Source organism: Aquarana catesbeiana, linkage group LG02, assembly GCF_042186555.1.
Source record: "Aquarana catesbeiana isolate 2022-GZ linkage group LG02, ASM4218655v1, whole genome shotgun sequence".
NCBI lineage: Eukaryota > Metazoa > Chordata > Amphibia > Anura > Ranidae > Aquarana > Aquarana catesbeiana.
This window is the reverse complement of record NC_133325.1, coordinates 540,532,585-540,547,810: the sequence shown is the minus strand read 5'-3', so window position 1 is coordinate 540,547,810 and position 15,226 is coordinate 540,532,585. Positions and strand designations below refer to the sequence as shown.

The 15,226-nt window shown below is 46.3% G+C and overlaps 1 long non-coding RNA gene across 1 annotated transcript in view; it reads right to left on the bottom strand.

Moving 5' to 3' along the window:
• Window positions 1–12,107, bottom strand: part of LOC141128532 (uncharacterized) — a 71,490-nt gene extending 59,383 nt beyond the window's left edge. The window contains exon 1 of the long non-coding RNA XR_012241708.1: window positions 11,957–12,107. This is a non-coding gene — a long non-coding RNA (uncharacterized lncRNA). The remainder of the gene's footprint in view (window positions 1–11,956) is intronic.
• Between the last annotated feature and the right edge of the window lie 3,119 nt (window positions 12,108–15,226).

The following is a 15,226-nucleotide window of genomic DNA, read 5'->3' as shown; positions in this document are numbered from 1 at the left end:
TGCTTAATTCAGCTGTCTGCTTCTTGTGTGGTTTTTCTCCCAAAAACCGCACCCGCAGTCCGTACTGCGACCAGTACCTTTCCTCGATGGAGGGGAGAATTTTTCCCTGGTGTCACTGCTCACGGGCTAGTGCTTCCTTCCAGAGTTTGCAGCGAATAGAATCACACCATCCCAGCAGGACCTGCTCCGATACTGGTCCTCTGTGCTGTATCTGCATCTCTCGCAGCCTCCTTCTGAATTCCTCATCCATGGCGGCTGGTATCTGTACCTCTCCTCTCCTCTCCTCTCCTGCTATCTGGACCTTGGATCCAGATGGAAGTTTGGATGTCCCAGACTGTAGGAAGCTTTCCCGCTGCTTGCCACCAATGTCACGGAACGTCCCACACTCCGCTTGAGTGCTTCCGTCATATACCACTTCCTCCCAGTCTGTATACAGATATCAGATATTCCAACCTCTCTGAGCAGAAAACAAGGCGACACTTGCTTCACTGCTAACATGGACTGTTTATTATGAATCAAAGTTACAAGACTTTATATGCCGTTGGAACCTCCTCTAACAATACAACTGTAACTTAATTAACATGAGCTAATTATCTAATCCTTTATACAGCCTAGGTGACTGAGACATGACCTTTCGCTCAGACTTGTGGTCGCCGAGCTTCACACAGTTAATTAACACAAACAACAATGGGTGAAAAGACTCTTAGAGCCACACTAGACTTATTTACAATAAACACATTATAGCAGAATTGATGACATTAGCATTTAACAGTACGAGTCCCAACGGTATAAATCAGTCACCATTCTAATATGGCATATAAAGGGTTCCCAGAGTCTGTGTGTTTTTGGGGGGACATGGAGCTGAATCCAAAGTAACACCAACCCCAGGGTCCCCAGGCATACATAATCATAATAAGGGCCCATAATCAAAAGGCAACAAAAGGCAACAGGCCCGCACCCAGTCCTCTCCAACAGCCTCTGTCCCGGCCAGGTCCATCACAAGGGGCGAGGAGGATTTCTCTTCCGTGGACGACTAGGCCGAAGCCGCGGCCTTTCCTGATGGGCCGCGCGGCGAACCGGGAGTCCCCTGGCGCGATCGATCTTGCTGCTCGACCTGGCCGGCTGCTGTGCTCTATGGATGGAGGTAAGTGAGGAGACCCTGGACTATATATAGGCCGCGCTCTGGGCCTGGTCTCTCCTTCCCTCCACGTGCGATTAGGCCGCAGCTGCGGCCTTTCCTAAAGATCCGGAGTCGTCGGACTGCCTGGGGGAGATCCTGACCCTGTTGGCTTAGAGGAGGAGGACCTGTGCTGGGTGGGGATATCTCCCTGTGAGGGGAAAGACTCCTGGAACACCTTCACCCCCTGTCCTCCAGATTGGGGGGACCCCCGGCTGAGCTGCACACAAAAAGGTGGACAGCCTCTGCATCATATTACCCCAGGTGAGAGGAAGGACTGTTAAGGGGGACACACACACTGTACCATATCTACTCCTTGACTACCCCTGACCCCGCAGACAGGATCCCACAGCCAGTTGCTGACTACTGCCCGGCTTTGGGCCCCCTAGCTCCTGAATGAGACACAGGAACTCCAGCGCAAACTATAGTAAAGGGGGTAAGAGGCTGACTTTTCCACCACAGTTGGACTCCCCTCAGACGCCCGCCTGCCCAATGTTGGAATTCTTGTTCTATGTATCTTCCTAAAGATGGATCGACTACACTGTGAGGCCGCACTATGGGCTAATTCTCTTCGTCGGACTTTCTAGGCCTTCACAGCCTGCTGTACCACAAGCGGAGATCTCATGTGTGGAAAGCCGCTTGAACTGCTGCTTCCTCCCCAAGGAGGGTGGACTCGCCTCTTCCACGGACCCCCAGTTGTAGCCGGCGAGCTGAATAAGTTTGGGATTGAAACCCGCCTCAGTTTTGGGGGGTTGGGGGGGGGTGGGGGGGGTGAAAGTTCCCCTAATGGGGCAAATTGCATTTACTTTAGATACTGGTACCCTTTATCGTTTTTTTTTTAGTTTGGTTTTGTTTTTATTTGATATTTGTACTAAAATACTTGACTTCTCAGCATTGCACTATTTCCAGATGTGTCCGTTTCGGGTCCTGGGGTCCAGTTCAGGAGCCGTGACCTACATTACTCCTAACACTCTTATTATCCCTCGTAGATATGTCCTCCCTTAACATCATCTCCTGGAACACCAGGGGACTGAACTCCCCGGTCAAGCATTCTCTGGTGTTCCAATTCATTAAAACCTATAACCCACACATATGTGTGCTCCAAGAGACACACCTAACAGGACGTAGGGTTTTGGTTCTAAAAAAACCATGGGTGGGCCACCATTACCACTCTACACACTCCACTTTCTCTAGGGGTGTTACTATTCTGATATTGAAATCACTTCCTTTTCGGCTTCTGGACTTGGCCCTGGACCCTGATGGTCGGTATGTTATTATTCATGCTAAAATATTCTCTATAACATGGACTATTGTGGGCTTATATCTGCCTCCTCCGGCTTCCTTGCTGGTGCTCAATCAGATCACCGGCAAGATGGCTGAATTTGCTTCTGATAACAATGTTATATTGGGTGACTTCAATCTGGTCCCTGACCCGGATGTTGACAGGCTAACTCCTGCGGGACATTATTGCCCTGGGTTGGCTGAGTGGGCGGACACCTATGGCTTGACGGATGTCTGGAGGTGGCGTCACCCCCAGACCAGGGCATACACATGCCATTCGGCCTCTCACAGAACATTTTCCCGCATAGACTTGGTCTTCGCAGGGAGCCCGGTCCTCCCACGGGTCATGGACATACAAATACTCCCTAGGGGAATCTCCGACCACGCACCCTTGTTGCTGTCCTTAGACCTTTCCCTGGGCACAGTAGAAAGGATATGGAGGCTTTCCAGATTTTGCATTTCAGACACTGCAGTAGACTCCCAATTTAGAACGGAACTGCTTGACTTCTGGGCCATAAATGTGGGCTCAGCTGACCCCACAATTGTGTGGGACGCCTTCAAGGCCATGACGAGGGGACATTACCAGACCATCATTTCCAGAGTCCGTCGGGAGCGTAAGGCAGATTTGGTTAGGGCTGAGGGGGAGGCGAGTAGTGCGGAGGCTCTTTTTGTTCGCACTTGGGATCCTGTGCACTACTCACAGCTACAACTTCTGACGAAGGAGGGGATTCGTCTCCATACCTCTCTCACCCAGAAGAAAATGCTGGCTCAATCCCAATGGATTTTTGAGCAGGGAGAGAGGTCAGGCCGTTTGTTGGCCTGGCTTTCCAGGGAACAGGCGGGAGGGTTGAGCATCTCACATATTAGGGACTCCTTGGGACAGTTGATCCATACACCAGAAGGGATCAATGGCTGTTTTGCGCAATTCTATGAATCTCTCTACAGGTCCAGGGTAGACTACAGAAGGGAGGATCTGGTAGCATATTTAGATGATATTGACGTTCCAACCCTTACAGTAACGTACCGTGACAAGCGTGACGCACCAATTACGTCCTTGGAGATACTCCAGGTGCTTAAATCGATGCAGACAGGGAAAACACCGGGGCCTGACGGCATCCCTGTGGAGTTTTACAAACAATATGCTACAGAGCTAGTTGATAAACTTCAGTGCCTTTTCTCTGCATCGCCGCGTCTCGAAAAACTCCCGGACACAATGAGTGAAGCGATCATAGTGGTGATCCCTAAGCCGGGGAAAGACCCCACGTTATGCGCCTCCTATCGCCCTATATCCCTTCTGAACGTGGATGCAAAGGTACTGGCAAAGGTATTGGCCAATAGGCTTAATTTGGTCATTACTGCCCTCACCCACAGGGATCAAACAGGCTTCATGCCCGGGAAGGGAACTGACATTAATATCAGACGCCTTCACACTCATATAGACAGAGCAGATGAGGTGACCAAAGGAATGGTGGCCTTACTCGACGCGGAGAAGGCTTTCGACTCCGTCGAGTGGGGCTACCTATGGGAAGTGCTGTCGAGATTCGGGTTTGGCCCGGGTTTCATGAAATGGCTCCGCATGTTATACCATGGACTCTCAGCTAGAATACGTACCAACGGATGCCTATCGGGGAAGTTCCAACTGTTTTGCGGCATGCGACAGGGATGCCCCCTCTCCCCGGGCCTATTTGCTTTGGCCATGGAGCCTCTGGCTGTTTTGCTAAGGTCCAGGACTACATGAACAACAATCTCCAACCACTCATGACGCAGCTTACGGCTAGGTGTGTTGCTTGGCGCTCCCTTCCACTGACCCCTGTTGGCAGAGTCAACTTACTAAAAATGATTTACCTTCCCAAGTTTCTCTATTTCTTCCGTAACACACCCATACACATCCCTAAGGCTTTCTTCCGAAGGCTGGAGAGTCTGCTGATACAATTTGTCTGGGCTGGGAGGCCACCCAGGGTGGCCAAGCAGATCCTATACCTCCCACTTTTGGGGGAGGGGGTCTGGCGCTGCTGAATTTTCAAATCTACTACTGGGCAGCTGTTCTGGTCATGATTCGGTGGTGGTTCTCCCAGCCCACACAGAATCCGGCGGTCACTCTGGAGGCGGCTATTTTGGGCTCCTTTGCTGCCCTGAGCAATCTCCCATTTCGCGGCCTCAGGGCCAATTCATCAATGACGACTCTGATGCGGACCACTGTGAGGGTTTGGCAGGAGGCTAGGAAAATATACCGGAAGCCCAATCACATTTCGCCTCACATGCCCCTATGGGGTAACCCTATGCTCCCCCACTTTTATAGTATACCGGACCCCTCTCTCTGGGCAAAGAAGGGAATCCACACATTAAAACATGTGGTTAAGGATGGTAGGCTTATGACTTTCCAAGCTCTGAGGCAATCCTTCATTATCCCCCCCTCCTTCCAATTCAGGTACTGGCAGCTGAAACATGCCTTTGAAGCTCAGCTCCCAGCCCCCCTTATTCTGGAACCAGATTCCATTGAATGGCTCCTGACTTCCAGTGTAATGGGGAAGCCTCTCTCAACTTTATATCTATATCTCACAGTGGAGTATGTTGCCAAATTAACTAAAACCTGGGAAAAGTGGAGAGTTGATATTCCCTCTTTGGACGAGGAGGAATGGAGGGAGTGTTTATTTTCCTACATTCCCTCCATGATTGCAGCAAAGGACAGGTTTATACAATTTAAGTTCCTACATAGAGCGTATTTCACCCCCCAGAGACTGGCGCGCATTTACCATGACAGAGATCCCAATTGTCAGAGATGCAGGCAGGAGGTGGGCACTTTCTGGCACATGGTCTGGTCTTGTCCCAAGATCCGACCCTTTTGGTCAGCAGTTGCCTCCACACTGAGCGAAGTCACGGGCTCAAACTTACCAGTGGATCCCCAAATACTGTTGCTTAGTCATCTGGAGGATGTTGAGGGTGATAGGTATAGTAAACTGTGTCTAACCTTCACTTTGTACTACGCTAGGCGAGAAATTTTATTGAGATGGAAATTGGCAGAGCCTCCTTCCCTTGCCTCGTGGAGAAGGTCGGTGAATATGGTACTCCCCTATATAGACTGACCTATGAAAGCAGACAATGCCCGGGTGTCACGGGCATGGCCAGAGCGGAGGCTGTTGGAGAGGACTGTGTGCAAGCCTGTTGCCCACCGATTATGGGCCCTAGCATTTGAGGTGAATGAGAAATCCAGTCTGAACTGTATTAATCGGACTCAGTCATGTATATATTGTATGGGGACTCCTTACTGTATATTTGTGTCCCTGAAGAGGGAGGGGGGATTCCTCCAGCAGCCCCCTGCTGATAAGACTGATTCATTCTGCTGGGACACATCCTGTGAGGAGATGCTGGTGTTATCAACATGTGTTTATGTTAATTGAGAGAGCTGATCACATTAGCCACCAGCCCTGGCTAATAGACGAATGGTCTAGGCTGAGGAGGGGGGAGATTGTTGTTTGTATTGTTAATTGTATTAATGTGTGAAGCTCGGTGCCCACAAGACTGTCATCTGGTCTGGGTACATTTTGTAGTAAATTAGGTCATGTTAATTAGGTTAGCTTTGAGTCATCCCTGCTGTATAAAGGTCTGTGAGATCTCAAAATAAAGGTAGTTCTGATGTACTCCAAGACTGGTGTTGTCTAGTTCTTGGGGGTTCCTATAGCCAGATCCATTGGACTCATGTTCCAGAACTTAGGAAGCGGTATATGACGGAAGCACTCAAGCGGAGTGTGGGGCATTCCGTGACACCGGGGAAGTTTGATAAAATTTGGTCCTCTTGGGTGGACGCCTCTGGAGACCCTGAACCCCCTACCCCATAACCAGGACGTGAAATACAGTAGAGGACATCCTACATTTCAGGTCTATTCTTCTTATGCCCATTCCCCTTCATCCCCCTCCTTCCCATCCCGTCCCCCTCCCCTCTCCCCCCCCCCCGCCTCCCCCCGCCCCCCGCCGCCCGGCTTGATTGAATATCGGTTACCTACTTTATACTGTTTAAGGGTTTATAAGAATGTTATGCCGTAGGAGTATTGTTAAGTGAAATTTTTGACATGTACACAACTGGAACAGTTGATAAATAGTTGCTATCGCCTGAAGATAGATCTTAATATCATTATTATCAGCACGATGATTGTACTAAAGTTCTTTTGTTTTGTAATGCTGATTTGTTTAATAAAAATTTTCTGTTAAAAAAAAAAATGAGCAAACGAAATATGAATGGATCAGGAGTCTCTAGTGGACATAGAGGGTGTATACAGCAAAAAGTTGATGAGTGCACCGTTCACCAAACGCTTTTCCACCTTGTGCTCCACACACCCACAAAGGGTTCAAACTCACCAGAACCCAGAGGTTGTCAGTAGGGATGAGCCGAACACCCCCCGGTTCGGTTCGCACCAGAAAATTGGCACGAACGTTAGAACCCCTTTGAAGTCTATGGGACACGAACATTCAAAATCAAAAGTGCTAATTTTAAAGGCTAATTTGCATGGTCTTGTCCTAAAAAGGGTTTGGAGACCCGGGTCCTGCCCCAGGGGACATGTATCAATGCAAAAAAAAGTTTTAAAAACTGCCTTTTTTTCGGGAGCAGTGATTTTAATGATGCTTAAAGTGAAAAAAAAAGTGGCCTGTAAAGTGGCGCGTGTTTCCAGTGCTTAGAACAGTCCCTGCACAAAATGACATTTTTCAAGGAATAAAAGTCATTTAAAACTGCTTACGGCTTTAATGTAATGTTGGGTCCCAGTAATATGGATGAAAATCAGTGAGGCAAATGGCATGGGTACCCCCCCAGTCCATTTCCAGGCCCTTTAGGTCTTGTATTGATATAAAGGGGAAACCCGCAGCCAAGTTAAAAAAAGGAAAGGCGTGGGGCCCCAGGCCCTCTGAACAGCAGTATACAGGCGGTGCAAACAAGACAGAGACTGTAGGTTTATTGTTAAGTAGAATCTGTTTGTAATTTTGAACTGGTACATTTTTAAAGTGTTTAGCTCCAGCCAAAAAATCTATTTTAAGCTTTTTGGAAAACATAGGGAAGGGTTATCACCCCTGTGACATTTGTTTTGCTGTCTGTGCTCCTCTTCAGAAGATGTCACCTCACTTTCTGTCACAATGACAAATGTTTTTTGAAAATTTGGGGTTTTTAGTGAAACAAGGATTGGTGATAAAGCATCAGTGGAAAGGAGCAACGTTTTTCCCATATTAACTCTTACAGGAGTGAATTTCCCTTCCTAGGGGTAGATTTCATATCACTTCCTGTTGTCTCCTGCCGTTTGCAAGTAGGAGTCGTTTGTAAGTTGGATGTTTGAAAGTAGGGGCCTGCCCTATATACTCTGCAGAAATTGGGGCCTTAGGTGTTGGTGTTGCCACAACACTTTAAACCCTCACAGGGCCCTGCTGTGAAATATTAGATAAAGAATTGTAATTACATGCCCCTGTTGAACAGGGTCAGAAAAATTGGGCCTTTGGTGATGGTGGTGGTGGTGCTGGTGCCACAACACTGTAAGTCCTCACAGTTACTATTGGTGGGCGCTGGAATGGGCCCTGCTGTGAAATATTAGATCAAGAATTTTAATTACATGCCCCTGTTGAACAGGGTCAGAAAAATTGGGCCTTTGGTGGTGGTGCTGGTGCACCATAACACTGTAATGCCCTGTACACACGATCGGACATTGATCGGACATTCCGACAACAAAATCCATGGATTTTTTCCGACGGATGTTGGCTCAAACTTGCTTTGCATACACACGGTCACACAAAGTTGTCGGAATTTCCGAACGCCAAGAATGCGGTCACGTACACCACGTACAATGAGACTAAAAAAGGGCAGTTCATTACTAAGTGCAGCACCCTTTGGGCTCCTTTTACTAATCTCGTGTTAGTAAAAGTTTGGTGAGAGATGATTTGCGCTTTTTCAGACTCGTGGTTTTCAGATCGTATTTCTGCTGTTCAGTTTGTGCTTGTGGGTTTGTATCTGTTCTTCAGTGCGTGCAGTGAGTTACCATTGACTTGTCGTGTTCTTGTTCGTTCGTTACTGATTTTCAGGTCGCTCTTCACAGGCCTTGCTGTTCTTCAGTGCGTTCTGTTACTTCGTTCTGAGCAGCCGACCGTTTTCTAGCCATGTTGCGTATACGTATTCATCGTAGAGTTCGTGCTGTGTGGGGGCTTGGTGTTGGGGTTCTTACTTTGACACAAGCCCAGTCCATGAACAGGGTGGGGAGGAGTTCATGGACCAAGAATTTGTTGCTCCAGCGTGACCAGTTCTGTCACATGCCTTTGCTCCGTGAGATCCGTGAGAACAATCCTGACGATTTCAGGAACTTTCTCTGGATGACGGACCCCGTATTTCACCGTTTGTTGGCTTTGCTGACCCCCTATATCAGCAGGCAGGATACCTGCATGAGGCAAACCATCACTCCGGAGCAGAGGCTAGTCACCACCCTGCGGTACTTGGCAACAGGGAGAAGCCTGCAGGACCTTAAGTTCTCGACAGGCATCTCCCCCAGGCTCTGGGGATCATTATCCCAGAGACCTGTTCTGCCATCATCCAGGTCCTGCAGAAGGACTATATTAAGGTAAGAATTTTATTCTTTAACATCACATTTTATTGTATTTAATGTTTGCTAATGTATTGTATTTCTTTCCTCATTCCCTAATTACCATGATTGTAATATGCTGTGAATGTCCCCTTTGTCCTCATGCATGCTGGATTTTTAGGTAATTTTTTTTTGTCCTTCATACATATTTGTCTTTACTAACCTCCCCAGCATGCTCTCCTGGCCCTATATCCACCTCGTCTACTCAATTAACAATGTATTTTGTCAGCTTCATAGTAGTGCTTTACCTTAAATACCTCCTAAAATGTTTCCAATTGTGATTTGTGCTTTAAATTCAGGCAGAGTGCCAGAGGTTTTTTTTTTTGGGTCCCAAAATCATTTGGAACCCTCCCTCCCCCCAACTGCTAACTCAGCTGATACCAATCCTCTATCTATCATTAATCCTCTATCTGCTGACTTTGCCAAACCCATACACACTATACCCACCTCTTTTGTGGTCATATTTATGGATGAATTCCCCAAAGCATGTAGTACAAGGGCCTGCCTGAATACTTTCAAATGGTACTGTTTAAAGTTTTTGTATCCTATTATTATTTTGATAGGTAATAGCAGAAAGTAAAAATATGCTAAAATGTGTACAGTGTGTATTTATATCTTTGTATTATGACACTTCTTACCTGTCCAGTGGGCTGCCAATAGTGTAAGTAAGGAGGGGCTGGCCAAAACAATACACATTATCTAGGCATTCATCTCTCAATGAAGTGGAGAGGGTTACCTGTCCAAAACACCCCCCCCCTAATTTTTTTTAAATGGCCCATGGGGGGGGGGGAATCTGATAGGTGGACCTTATACCTTTGTCTTTAAATACTCCCTAAAATAAATGTTATACTGATGTTGGCCAAGAATGTTTGTGTCCAATCTGCTTTCCATGTTTATGTGCAAAATGTTTTTTTTTCTTGTTTGACTCCACAGTTTCCTTCCAACCCACAGGAATGGCAGACTGTGGCCTCCCACTTTGCCCAGCGGTGGGACTTTCCTAACTGCGTCGGGGCAATTGATAGGAAACACGTCCACATCATCCCACCACCCAACTCGGGGTCATACTATTACAACTACAAGGGGTTCAATAGTATTGTGATGTTGGCGGTGGTGTTGGCTACTTACGAGTTCCTGTATGTGGACGTGGGGAAGAATGGCCGGATGTCAGATGGTGGAGTCATCGCCCAGATGGAGTTCTACAGGCATCTCCAGAATGGCAGCTTGGACTTGCCACCTCCAGAAGACAATGCGGAAGGACTCCCATTCGTCTTCGTTGCAGATGAAGCATTTGTGCTGGGGGCCTTCTTATGCGGCCATTCCCTATGAGGACCCTCACCCCGGACCAAAGAGTTTTTAATTACTGGCTGGCCAGAGCCAGAAGAGTGGTGGAGAACACTTTGGAATAATGGCCAGCCGGTTCCGCCTATTTCTTACACCGATACACATGGCGGAGTATAAACTTAATCACATCATCCTGGCTTGCTATGTTCTCCACAACTTTTTAAGGAGCAATTCTGCGAACTATGCTGGCTCAGTTGGGCCTGATGCCGGAGTTATTAATCTCAATGATTATAAATATATCGACAGATCCGCGCTTACAGACTGGTTTACACCTGCAGCCCCCCTATATAGGAAGGGGACACCTAAGTGATCCCCAGAAAACTGAAAGTCAAAGTATAGGGAGTGGCGCTGTGTTAGAACTAAGGGTGTGGCTGTAAATTAAACAAGTGCTCAAGTGTATAATATAATGGCTTTTTAGAAGTGAAGAATTTGTTATAGTACGAAACTCCCAAAAAAACCAATGTGTCCCTATTTTAGTGAAAAATCCTTATTTAGTGATAAAGAGAATTTGCTACTGTAAGTGCAAACAATAACACAAATTTTAAATCATCACCATTATATAACATATATAAATCTTCTAATTAATAATTATAAATTGACAAGTGCCCAAAACTGTGGTTATCAAACCATAGTGCATTGATGTGCGAGAACCATAATAGTAAATCATTAATAATGTGTAAAAACCACAACTTTATATCAAAGAAAATCCCATGTCCTGTTTGTTGCAAAATGTTCATAACAGTAATATAATGTGCCGTGCACCAAAACCCCGTAGAGATTGTGCAGAAAGTTCTTCTTTAGTAGTAAAGAGCCGTGCTGTAATTACTGGCAGTCACCCCCCAATGTGGTTACACTCACCGGAGCACCCCACCCCTGCAGGGGTACGAGCGTGTGATGTTGATCCTGTCTCCCCAGTTGTATGGGTGCCAGTATCCTTCCACGCGTCCCAATCCTAAACGCAGCTACTTGCATACAAGGAGGTGGGGACTTGCTGTCCCTTGATGTAGTAAAGGTCCCCACTGGATATCCACATAAAGAGTGCGCGGGTCAGGAGTATGTATCGTAGGGTCCCTTACACTGTCAGTGTAAATAGCTGCCATCATGGGGGATCAATGGATGTGTTTTGTGGGTGCAACCCTTTCCTCTCAGCTCCTTTATTATTGAGGAGGGGGTTGCACCCCCAAAACACATACATTGATCTTCCGTGATGGCAGATAGCACATGTTGACACAGTGTGTGCATCTTCAAAATTTGGCTTTTCGAGAATATGTCAAAAAAGTACAAAAAATTCTCTGGAGCAAAAAAAATAAATAATTCGGGATTTCTAGGGGGTTTAAACTCTCCCTAAAACATCAATGATGTTCTTCATTTTGTTTTGAACATCATTGATGTTGTGCTTGATGAGTCCCTATTACACCCCATGATCTCCCCAATCAGGATCTTGGCACTTTCACTGGTGAAATGACCTTGATCCACAACATCACTATCACCTAAAAATATAGAAAAAAAAAACACACCATGTATTATAAATATGCCGGCATCCATCTCTTACCTGAGCCTGTGGTCGCAGACACTTGCCTGTTGTGGTGACTATTTCGATAACGTCTCCCTCCTCCTGTTGGCTTTGGTGGATTTCCACTTCTTCATGAGTTGGGGGGTCCGTTGTCTCCTCTGATGAGTGGTGTCCTCTGAGTCTTTTCTCCCCTATGTAAAAAAAAAAATAGGTATACTTAGCACACAGATATTAGATGGCAGAAATAGGAATATGAAACATTGTTTGGAAGTGGGGTACAATTGTATTTTGGCAGAGTTCCAAGATGAAGAAATATTGTTTTCCTTTGTCAAGCTTGAATACTTACCTGTTTTGTACAAGCTTCACAGATGGAGTCACCCCTATAGTATACACTGGAGCACCTGTGTGGGCCCCCTAATAAAAAGGGTGTTCTGGTGTCCCACACTAGTGCTACAGCATCCAGATGTGTAAACAGCTGCTGAGTGTCCTCTCCTTACACAGAATCTAGATTGCATTTCATTCTTGTTACTAACCCATCTAGACACCAAAATTATTTTAAGAGAAGTAGGCCAGAAAAAAGTATAGAACTGCATCTGGACAAAACATGGTGTTTTATTGGCCGAACGAACAATGTTTCCTACGAACGAATAATGTGTCCATGAACATGAAAGTTGCCATTTTAAACTGTACAACAGTAAAGAAAAGCACATGGAGCAGCACGAACGTAATAAAAATAAAGAATAGGAACACAGGACAACTACTTACTTTTTTGCAGCACTCTCCTGATCCTTCTATACTGATCATGCTCCCTTAATTTGAAGTCCAACCACCGCTTCCACAGTTGATCCTTGGATCGCCGTACCCCAAAATTTCTGTGCAGACTCTTCACAACTTTAGTCATGATCTTGGCCTTTCTGACATTTGGGTTGGGTAAGGTCCATACTTTCCGTCATAGTCGGCCCTTTTCAGTATGTCGACCATCTCCACCATCTCCACAAAGGACATATTTGATGCCTTAAATCGTCTTCTCTGGTATCAGAACGTTTCTGGCTCCGGGCTTTCCTCCTCCTCGTTGCTGTAATTATCACGCACCTGTTGTGCCTCCACCATGTGCTCTTCCCCCACTGCGCCGAACAAGTAGGGGCGGGGAATAGACTAGAAAGAATATCAGGGGTGGGCGGAGTTTCACGCATGTGCAGTGTATATAAAGCGTAACACACGTGCGTAGTACGTACGATCTGTGAGTGGAGGAAGGAGTATCGGAAACGACGATCATGATAAGGAAGGTAACATTTAAACTTGGGCCTATACTGCTTATAGATTGAGGCCTATATTGGGGCAAGATTAGGAGACTTTAGCCTGACATTAGGGTTTGTCTTGTGTATTGCAGAGAAAATAGATGGCTTCAATGATCACAACTTCCTCCCCCTGTTCATAGACAAGTACAGGGAGCTGCCCTGTCTATGGCAGGTGAAACATCCACATTATAATCATAAACAAAAGATGCAGGCAGCACTGGAGAAACTGCTGGAGTTGGTGAAGCCGGTGGTCCCCTACGGCAACCATCCCCTATTTAAAAGCCAAAATTGGTGGCCTGAGGAGCACTTATCTTAGGGAGCGCAAGAAGGTCCAGGGTTCCCAGAGATCAGGAGACAGTAGTGGGCAATAAATAATTGGGACAAGAATGAAAAATGCTGGGCTCAGAATGATAATCTTTTATATTTGTTAACATTCAATTTGCAACAGTCATGAGATGAAACTTGTGTGTGATTGATGAAGAAAAAACTAAAACTATGTCCCTTTTTCATACACAGAAAGACCTCAGCCAGGAGGAGGTTGTGGAATGTGGCACACAGGAGGAGGCGGGGGTTAGTGGCAGCCAAGAGGAGGCGGGGGTTAGTGGCAGCCAGGAGGAGGTTTGGTTAGTGGCAGCCAGGAGGAGGTGGGGCTAAGTGGCAGCCAGGAGAAGGCCGTGCCCAGTAGGAGCCTGACAGAATCGCAGGTCCCTCCCCTCCGCCTTCCAAACAAAAGACCCAGGAAGAGGAGTAACATGCAGAATTCAGCACTCAGGCTGATTCAGGAGGCTTCTGTGTCCCTCAGAGCCTTCCCCACTTGTGAAGAGGCCTTTGCCTGCATGGCTGCCACAAAACTGCAGGGCATGCAGGAGGGCCAACGTCTCATGTGTGAGGAACTCATTTATCAAACATTAAATAAGGGGTTGAGGGGCGAAATCACACCCAATACCCACCTGAGTGAGTTGCAGCATCCTCCTCTTCCTCCTCCTCCTGCCACAACTCCACCACCACAGACACAGTGCGGAAGTAAGCGTGGAAGGAAGACCAGAGAGTGATGACCTGGGTTCAGTCTGGGCTGACAAAAGATGCAGGCTCTTGTATGACCAAAGCCTGGGGACATACATGTCATCTGATGCTGTTCATGATCTCTTGGACTTCTGGACCATATTGAACTCCCTTAGATAAGGACTCCTCAGGCCACCAATTTTGCCTGGAAATAATTGATGTGTGCTCTGGGGGCCAAAGGCTTTGCCAATTTCTGCAGTTTCTCCAGCGTTGCCTCCCTCTTTCTTTGGTTATGAGCCCTTAATACATTTTTGGTTTGATTTATTATACTCGCCTATGTGTGTTTTCCTTCAAAAAGGACAGTTTGTTTGTGAGGAGGCAGGTACATTTAAATAATATAATGTGAAATTAACAAGAGACACCAACACCAAGCAATCTCCTTGAGATTAAATAATACAAGATAATAATGGTGTTGTGGTAACTTGACACACAAAACACCATTCTGGAGTAAAACTATTCTATTCTATTCTATTTTTTTTTCGGTAGATGTGACAAATAAAAATATTATATTGATCACATTAATCACTATAAATACGGTAATAAAGAATGAAGTTTCTTTATTATTTCACACATTCTCTGTGTGAATATGAGCAGCAAAACAACTTCATTCTTCTAGCATTATAAAGAAGAAGAGAGTGTGCTGCATTAAACAATTTAAAACATTGCAGTGTGACAAAAGTGCTATATTCATTCCGAACACTAATTTTAGCAGACCGAGCAGTTCCATCTCGGAATTTATTCTGAGCATGTGTGGCACTTTGTGCGTTGGAATTGTCCACACACGAGCCCTGCTGCAAAGTATTGCATCAAAAATTGTAATTACATGCCCCTGTTAAACAGGGGCAGAAAAATTGGGCCTTAGCCACTGGTGGCAGCGCCCAGAACCAAAAATTATTCTTAAAAGCTATCAGCATGAGGAGTCTTGAGGAGGAAGAGGATAGTCACTCAG